General features: G+C 34.0%; 1 long non-coding RNA gene across 2 annotated transcripts; it reads right to left on the minus strand.

Annotated features, from left to right (window-relative positions):
• Positions 1-913: 913 nt before the first annotated feature.
• On the minus strand, positions 914-3,886 carry LOC107886708 (uncharacterized). Of its 2 annotated transcripts, XR_005917944.1 has the most exons (4): positions 3,222-3,886; positions 3,040-3,117; positions 2,444-2,753; positions 914-1,261 (listed from the first exon to the last, which is right to left on the minus strand). It is a non-coding gene; the product is annotated as an uncharacterized lncRNA (long non-coding RNA). The 2 variants fall into 2 exon arrangements; XR_001680862.2 differs by lacking the exon at positions 2,444-2,753.
• Between the last annotated feature and the right edge of the window lie 5,662 nt (positions 3,887-9,548).

The raw sequence follows: 9,548 nt of genomic DNA on the forward strand, positions 1-9,548 counted from the left end.
TTTATAAGCTTTTTACCCTTAAGTCCTAAAATGGAGGTTAATATTTTAGATCTTTTTGATATCTTTTTGCCCAATTTCCCCAATTTGAATTATGGGACCAAGAAAAGTTCTAACTTAATTTGACTAAAAATGAAAAGAAGCTGTTTTAAAAAAGAAAAGGGATTGGCGATGGTGCCGCACTTCAGGATTTTGGTGTTTGAAATAATTCTCACAAAATTGACTTTTAGCGGCGTTTTTTAGGCCTTTAGCGGCGCTTTTTCAAGTGCCACAAAAAACGCCGCTATAGATGGCGCCACAAAAGTTTGCAGCGTTTATTTTATAAAACGCCGCTAAAGGTCATGGCCTTTAGCGGCGTTTTTCTCACAAACGCCGCTAAATGTCATAAATTCAAAAAAAAATTATAAAATATTATAAATGTCATGAAAAATATAAAAATAATGTCCATGATATAAATATAAAAATTTTCTATTAAAATTCATTATCAAATTAAATTTTCTATTAAAATTTTAACTTTAAAACTAAATACAAAAATTAATAAATTTAAATTTAGAATTTAAAATAATAAATTAATAACACAATTAAAATCCAAAAGTTAGAACACAAATTATCTTAAATATTAAAATAAAAATAAAAATTTAGAATCAAAACTAAAATAAATAATAAAAACTAGATTAAATATAAAAATATCAATAAAATAAGATATTATAATGAAGTTACTTAAATGAAATAAGGACTTAAATCATAATCATGTAAAATATAAGATTTTAATATCCATTCCCAGGTGAAATATCAACATTAATTATTTAAGCTGGTGATGAATATTCTCTTTTCTAAGTCAAAATTACAATTCATGTTTTTCTTCTTTCAACTCAAATAAAAAAATGTTGAAAACAAAACAATTAAATAAAAAAAATAGAATAATTAGTTGACACAAGATTATTATTAAATATATGCAAATATGCAAGTAGACTATTACAAAACTGAGTGTAATTTTTGATCAATCCTACTGCAGGTTCTAACTATAATCTGCTTAACTAACATACAAACATAAGGCACTCTAATACTTTTTTGCACATAAAATATCTGAAACTCACACCTGAATTCAGATTCAGAGCACATATAGTGTCAACTGCATGTTGATCAATATCATTCTTATTCGCTGCTGCAATGCCTTCTATAAGCATTTGTAGAGGTAGGACCCAGCCATTATGTGCCTTCTGCAAATTGTTCTTGGACTGCAATCTAGTGTAGTTGGTTTTTCCTGTTCCATTTGCCACCAGTCAAAACATAAAAGAGCTATATTATGGTAACTCCATCAGCTTACACAGTAAATTATAGCTCGCATGTTTCAAAGGTATGATTCAATCAGTGGGGATTCTAGTAAAATAACAGTCGTTGAGAAGGCAAATTGATGATAAATTAGATAGGAGCAGAGAATATATACTATATTTTATCTGAACAAATGTTCCTTTCTTCAAATATATTGGAATGAATAATGATTAATTTGCATCATCAACGCTAGTGAAAATCCAATTTTAGGGCTATGGCATGTTTACATAACATTTCTCTTGTTCTATTTTATAAAGCAACTACACGTGCAAAAAGTGATAAAATGAAAAAAATGAAGAAGCTAGTAACCAATCCAGAATTCAGTTGGTGGTCAATCTTTATTAATTTATAAGGAATTTTATGTTTTCAATTCTTATAAATGTATATTACTATTTTCTTTTACTAAGATGCATGAATGACTTACAAACGAAAAGCACTGGATATAGTGATGGAATCACCTAAGGATAAATTATTCAAGGGATCATAAATAGGCCTACTGATGATGATCAAGATCCAGATGACAATTATATAGTCACTTTAAATAACTACTTGCTAAACATGAAAACAATGCGCTGAATATAAGGTAAAATACTAAAAGAAACTCCTAACTGTTTCACTTTTTTAAGTAAACCCCTATAATTTTATTGTACCCAAATACACCCTCATTTTTCAATTTTTCCCATATAAGCCTTTATATCAAATGAAAGATTTATGTCAAGGGCTTAAATAAAATACAAATTAAAATTTTAGGGTTTATTTGAGTATAATTAAAGGTAAAGGGAATATCTGGTTGCAAATTAAAGATTAATGTAATATTTGGGTACAATAGAAGTATAAGGACATGCCTAGACAAAGTGAAAGTTCAAAAGCTATTTTTCCTTTTTGGGGGGGTTATTTCAGCCTAAATCTAACATCTAAATGGATAAAAGAAAATGCATCTTACTCAAATTGAAAGAAAAAAGAAGGGGAAAAAAAGAGGGGTAATTAACTAAAGGTCAACAAAGTTAGATATCTTACAATCTACTGCTCATAACAGTTAGCGTTAGAATAAAGGAAGCAGCAATCATAACCAAATGAAAATCATTATACAATTAAAATTCAATGTCATGATTACCAAATTCTTCTTTGATTCAGCAGATGTGGTGGGTGATCTCAACTTAGCAAACAATTCTTGAATAAAGGTGCTGTCGTCCTTCAGTAAAGAAATAGCCTAGAAGACAACACTGCAGTTAAGTGGAAAAGAAACAAAAAACATGATGTAAAAATGAATAAGAATGAACCTTTTTTTACAGAACTCCTGATTTTCTTTCACCTGATCTAAACTCCCTCTATAAAACTCCACTATAAGCAGCAAGACCCATGTAAAAATAAATTACCTCCTTAAAATCAACATGTTCTTTCAGAAAATTCTGATAGTGTTGCACCTGAGGAACATCAGGATCATCTGCAAACCAGAGAAGAAGAAACTGCCTACCAAAACAAGCTAAACTACTAAGCAATAGACAAATTTTGGGAAATAGACATAAAACATAGGAACATTCAAAAAGGAAAAATATATTAAAATGTTATTATCATAAAAAATAATTGTACAAAATCTTATAACTACAAGCCCGCATCCAAACAATCAAATGAAGTTGCAAATTGAACATTCAATTCAATCCACCAACAGTCCCTGATAATATATTTGTAAACAAATAGTGATATACTTACATTCAAGAGAACCAATAATATCCATGATCAATTCGTCTCCAAATATTTTCTCAAAAATTTGAGCACTATTGAGCAAAACTGTAAGATAACCAATAACATAAATCATGGATCCATGAATCAGTCATAAATACAAGCACGTTTTAATAAAGAAAAAGAGCATTTAAGCGAAAAAGTGTACTAACTTATCCCCTTGACTATTTTAAGAGGAAACCAAATTATTACCTTGATAGCACAGCCACAATTGATAACTTAATGTGGCTGAATACCAACATTATCAATGGTTAAGTGAATGGCAGTTAACCACCAAATACTAAACTGTAGAAATCAGAGTATTATATATTAAATAGAACATAAATCAGAGTTTTTATATACAACCTATGACACTACTTTAGGAAACTCTAAGTTAGGAAAGATACTAAATAGGAGATATGATCCCTTAAAATAAGGGATTTTAATAAAAAAAATATCTACAAAATATTCCTAAAATATTTACAGAATATTCCTACACTCCCCCTCAAGCTGGAGAATATACATTGTATAATCCCAGCTTGAATAGGAATTTATTGAACACAGGTTTTGGCAAAGCCTTGGTAAAAATGTCTGCAATCTGTCCTTCTGAAGGAATGTAAGAAAGAGTGGCTGTCTTTTTGTTGACTTGATTAGCAATAAAATGCCTATCAATTTCAACATGCTTTGTTCGGTCATGTTGAACTGGGTTCTTGGCAATCTGAATGGCAGATTGATTATCACACAAAACTTCAAAGTGATCCTCCTGATTTGTGCCAAGTTCTTTTAGTAATTTAAGTAGCCAAATTCCTTCGCATATCCCCAAAGCTAGTGCTCTAAATTCAGATTCAGCTTCAGCACTACTTCTTGAAACAACAGATTGTTTCTTACTTCTCCAAGTTGTAAGGTTACCCCAAACAAAAGTGCAGTACCCACTAGTGGATCTTCTTTCAGTGAGATCTCCAGCCCAACTAGAGTCTGTAAAAATCTTAACAGTTCTGTCTTGTGTCTTCTTAAACATTAAGCCGTGTCTTGGAGTTTTCTTCAAGTACTTGAGAATTCTATTTGCTGCTGCCATATGCTCTTCAGTAGGATTAGTCATGTGTTGACTTATCACATTTACGGGAAAAGCTATATCTGGCCTTGTCAAGGATAAGTAGATTAGTTTCCCAACTAACCTTTGAAATTTCTCTCTGTCTACTAAGGACTCATCTTCTTTATTGAATCTCAAGTTTGCCTCCATTGGTGTATCAGCCGGCTTACAGCCAAGAAAACCAGTTTCTTTGAGTAAATCAAGTACATACTTTCTCTGATTGATCACAAGTCCTTCTTTTGATCTTGCCACCTCCATTCCTAGGAAATACCTTAGCTTTCCCAAGTCCTTGGTTTCGAATTCCCTGTTTAACAACTTCTTCAAATTGCTAATCTCTTCCTCATCATCTCCAGTAAGAATGATGTCATCCACATACACAATTAGGATAGCTTTCTTATTTGTAGAAGTTACCTTGATGAAAAGCGTATGATCGGCAAGGGACTGCTTGTAGCCATTTTGAAGAATGACTTTAGTGAACCTCTCGAACCAAGCTCTGGGTGATTGTTTTAACCCATATAGAGACTTGTTGAGCTTGCAAACCTTGTTGCTACCTTCAATAGACTTTAAGCCAGGTGGCAATTGCATATAGACTTCTTCCTCAAGCTTGCCGTTAAGAAATGCGTTTTTACATCAAGTTGGTGTAATTTCCAATCGCAATTTACAACCAAACTTAGGAGTACTCGAATAGTGTTAAGCTTTGCCACAGGTGCAAAAGTTTCTGTGAAGTCTATCCCATATGTTTGCGTGAAACCTCTGGCCACTAGTCTAGCTTTGTATCGTTGGATACTGCCATTGGAGTTATACTTTACAGCAAAGATCCATTTACAGCCGACAGCCTTTTTTCCTTGAGGAAGGTCTGTAATGGTCCAAGTAGCATTTTTCTCTAGTACACAAATTTCCTCTTCAACAGCCCTTCTCCATTTTGGATCCTTTAGAGCTTCAGCTATGCTTGTGGGAACCTGTTCTTTATCCAAAGTTGCTGTAAATGCTTGAAAAGACGGCATCAATGAATTATAACCAGTAAATTTTTCTATAGGATGCTTGGTGCACTGTCTAACCCCTTTTTCTAATAGCAATAGGAAAGTCATCTAGAGTAGTGGACTTACTGATTTCTTCTTCCATTTCGGCAGCTGGACCCAAATCCAATTCTCGGCAAGAATCAGATTGCAAAACAGTCTCAGGGATATGTCTTCTTTTTCTTGTGTAGACACGAAGCTGTTTGGGTGATGGTGTTTTTTGAAGACTGTCAATTGGAGTAGGTGTATTTTCAGGAAGAGTGTTTAAAGTGGGTGTAGGTGAATTAGTCATAGGTACTACAGGAGAATCAATGGGAGCATTCACAGGTGACAGATCTGCAGGTAATGGCGAACAAGATGGCAATTCTGAAGGTTGAGAATGAAGATTAGAAGGAGATACCTGTTGTGGCTGAAAATCACTCCATGTTTCCCCCTGAATTTCAGCCTGAGTGAAATAGGAATCCTGCTCATAAAATGTTATATCCATAGTGGTGAAAAATCGTTTAGAAGGAGGATGATAGCATTTATAATCCTTCTTAAGTGAAGAATACCCAACCAATACACATTTTAAAGACTTGGGATCTAACTTGGACTTATTAGGAGCAATATTTTGGATAAAAACAGTGCAGCCAAAAATTTTAAGTGGCAGAATGGAGGAGATAGGCTTAAAATGAGGAAAGTGCTGCAAAAATATAGATTGAGGCGTTTGAAATTTTAAAACCTTACTAGGCATCCGGTTGATTAAATATGTGGCAGTTAATAAGGCTTCCCCCCACAAATATTTAGGAACATTAGTGGTAAATAGAAGAGAACGAGTAACTTCAAGAAGGTGCCTATTTTTTCTTTCGGCAACGCCGTTTTGCTGTGGGGTTCCAACACAAGAACTAATCTGAACTATGCCCTTTTCCTTAAAAAAATCACCTAAAGACCAAGCAAAAAATTCACTGCCATTATCAGATTTAAAGAGCTGGATTTTAGACCCAAATTGAGTGAGAACCATGTTATAAAATTGCACAAAAACACTAGCAGTTTCAGATTTATCTTTCAGCAAATAAGTCCAAGTTATCCTACTGTGATCATCAATAAAAGTGATAAACCACTTACAATTATCAGCATTCTTCACCCGAGAAGGGCCCCAAATATCACTATGGATCAAAGCAAAAGGGTAAGAAGGTTTGTATGTAGAAGGAAAATAAGATGATTTAGTATGTTTGGCAAGAGAGCAAACTTTGCAAGAAAAAGAATTAGGCCTTTTATTAATGAATAGAGCAGGAAACAATTTTGCAAGGTATTGGAAACTAGGATGGCCTAAACGAAAGTGCCATAACATAACAGTATCAACTTTTCCTAAAGCGGTAAATGACTTGGAGATCTTGATTTTAGGAGAGGTAGGGAGGATGTAGAGACCATTATGCAAGCTGGCCTTACCAATCATCTTCTTCGAGTTCAGTGCCTGCAAAGTACAATCACGATCATTAAAAATTACAGAGCAGTGCAAGTCTGTGGACAATTTACTAACAGAGATGAGATTGCATGCCAGATTTGGTACAAAGAGAACATTTTTAAGTGCAATCTGTTCATTGAGAATAACAGTGCCATGTCCCTCTATTTTGCACAAGGTACCATCAGCCGTTTTGACAGCTTTACCAAAGGTATGGAAAAAATTGTGAAACAATGCCTTGTTACCAGTCATATGATCCGTAGCACCAGAATCGAGGATCCAATTAGGATTCAACTGGGAGGAGAAAAATGCAGTAGAAGAAAGGTTACCTTCTGGATCTTTTATGACCATATTACCTTCACAAGACCCTTGACTAGACGAATCTGATGGAGCATCGGAACCAGAAAAATTTTCTGGATTTGAAGTAATCTCCGAAGTAGGAGAAGGAGTTTCGGACATGGTCTAGGTTGAAAAAGAAATCGTAACCTAAGCTGATACCATGTAGAAATCAGAGTATTATATATTAAATAGAACATAAATCAGAGTTTTTATATACAACCTATGACACTACTTTAGGAAACTCTAAGTTAGGAAAGATACTAAATAGGAGATATGATCCCTTAAAATAAGGGATTTTAATAAAAAAATATCTACAAAATATTCCTAAAATATTTACAAAATATTCCTACATAAACTACACAAGATCTACATACAGAAGATATTAAAGAAGATATTAACACGCATAAGCAAGGTTTTCAAAGAAGCATACATCATTCAATATTAGTTCTGTCAGCCGCACCTGATCAGCAATGCCACTCTCAGTCACAATCTGCAGGGAAAATTGATGAACAAAATGAAAAAAATATTTAGACAGGTATACCTGAGCAGACTAATTTGAAGAAGCTTTCCAAAAAATATAAGCAGATCATACAGAAAATATAGAAACTACTAAAAGAAAACAAAAATAGACAACCTACTCCAGATTACAAGTAATTATAACATAAGCTGAAATAATTATAATCAAGACTAGCATAAAATAAATAACAACTTCAAATAATAAATAAGGAAGAAAATCATTGGATGAAAACTTCCAATATGTTTGAAAAGGAAAGAACTCCAGGAATCACACCAAGCAACAAAAATAAACTTAAACAAAAATGAAAATGAAGGAGATATATTTTTAAGTATCTATAGTAAAAATATCAACCTTGAACATACATGTCTATAAATGAACAAATCAAATATACCTATATATACCTATACCAACTATTCACAAAGTAATTCGTCGTTTCATTTTGAGCTCCACTAATAATAGAAAATTTTCCAAAACCACTGGTCGTGGTTAGGAATGAATAACGAATATCACCGACTTTGTTTCTCAAATGTCCAAAATACAAATCAACACAAAATTCCAACAGGCAGGCTACTGATTGCCGACTGAGTAAGCCAATGTATATAACATTCTATATACACTAAATCTACATTCCTGTACATTTAGAATGTGAGATTAAATGAAAATTTCCTAAAACCCAACAAAACAAAAACATTCATATATATATATATAGCACTGCTTACTAGTAATTTGGTATAGCAGTGAATGTCACAGGCAAAGCCAATGGTGATGGTTGACTGCATCGTTCTTCATTTTCTAAACTTCCATGGATGTAATTGAGACAACAGCAGACTTCCTTCACAGAAATAGAAACCGCAACTTCTTATGCAACTTTAATATGTTTCTTTCCATGAAGATCCACCATAAGATCCTGCAGCTCAGGGAAAACTGATATGATTACAAGTTCTAATCAGGGATTTAAATTGCGGTCGCGGTCGCGTTTTCGGTCGCATTGCGTTTATCGCGGTTGCGGACATAACGGATGCTATTGCGGTCATTGCAGGTATCGCGGTCGTGAATTTTACATTACTTATTGTGTATTGCAGGTATAGCGGGTTTCGGCAATAACGATTTCGGACGGTGCCGTTACCGCTATATAACGGCCGCTATTTCGGTAACGGACCGCTATTTAAATCCCTGGTTCTAATATCGCGTAAGCAAGTTGCTTCATGCATATAGTTGACTGCATTCATAATGACAAGGTCAATACAACCAGAAAGTGAAGAAATTAGGAAAAATATCAACGTCATGTTAGAAAATAGCAACTCAACCTGAGTGAAAAAATATATGTCTCTTGCACATCGTCTGTATTGCTTCTTCCCGATTAAGCTAACTAAGGTTGTTGGAGCTCCATCTGACAAAAATATTAACCGTGTTTTCACCATTAATCAAGTTCTAGCTCCAGGGAAAACATATATGCAACATGCTCAACAAATTTCACAATATAAAAATAATCTCAATAAACATGTTATGGACCACGGCAACTTAGACCCAAAAGGACTTCAGAAATTGTCATTAGAAATATAATCATTCAACTCTGGACCAAGGAATTGGATCATTCGAAGCAATGCTCATATGAGAATTGCAAGCATGTGAACCACAGATCCAAAAGTCACAGCAGGTCACCACTATGATCTGACAAAAACAAAGAAAAAAGTCTCACCGAAAAGCATCTTTTTAATGTTGCTTGCTCTACGAGCTGCCTCAAGTTGTTCCTCAAAGGACCCTGGTTTATTGATATTACCCCCACCAAATTGGCTGAAGTTCTGCGAAGGTGTCTGGTTAGGCTGAGTATTCTCAAATTTTCCATGAATATTCCCTGCTTTTGTAAAGAATGTAACACCTGGCCACAGAATCTGGGGAAAAAATGTTATTAAAAGAAAAAGAATACATGTGGATGGCTCTTCAAGAGACTTTTTACTAGGTTAACTACTGAGAAACAAATTAATCATTATTCTCAAGACTGGGCTACTGCTGACAACTAAGCCTCAGCATGTGAAGTTCTCATTGAGAGACCAAAGTAGCCCAACCAATCAGTATACATAGGGCTTTAAGAAACAG

Source organism: Gossypium hirsutum, chromosome A03 (genome assembly GCF_007990345.1).
Source record: "Gossypium hirsutum isolate 1008001.06 chromosome A03, Gossypium_hirsutum_v2.1, whole genome shotgun sequence".
NCBI classification, from domain to species: domain Eukaryota; kingdom Viridiplantae; phylum Streptophyta; class Magnoliopsida; order Malvales; family Malvaceae; genus Gossypium; species Gossypium hirsutum.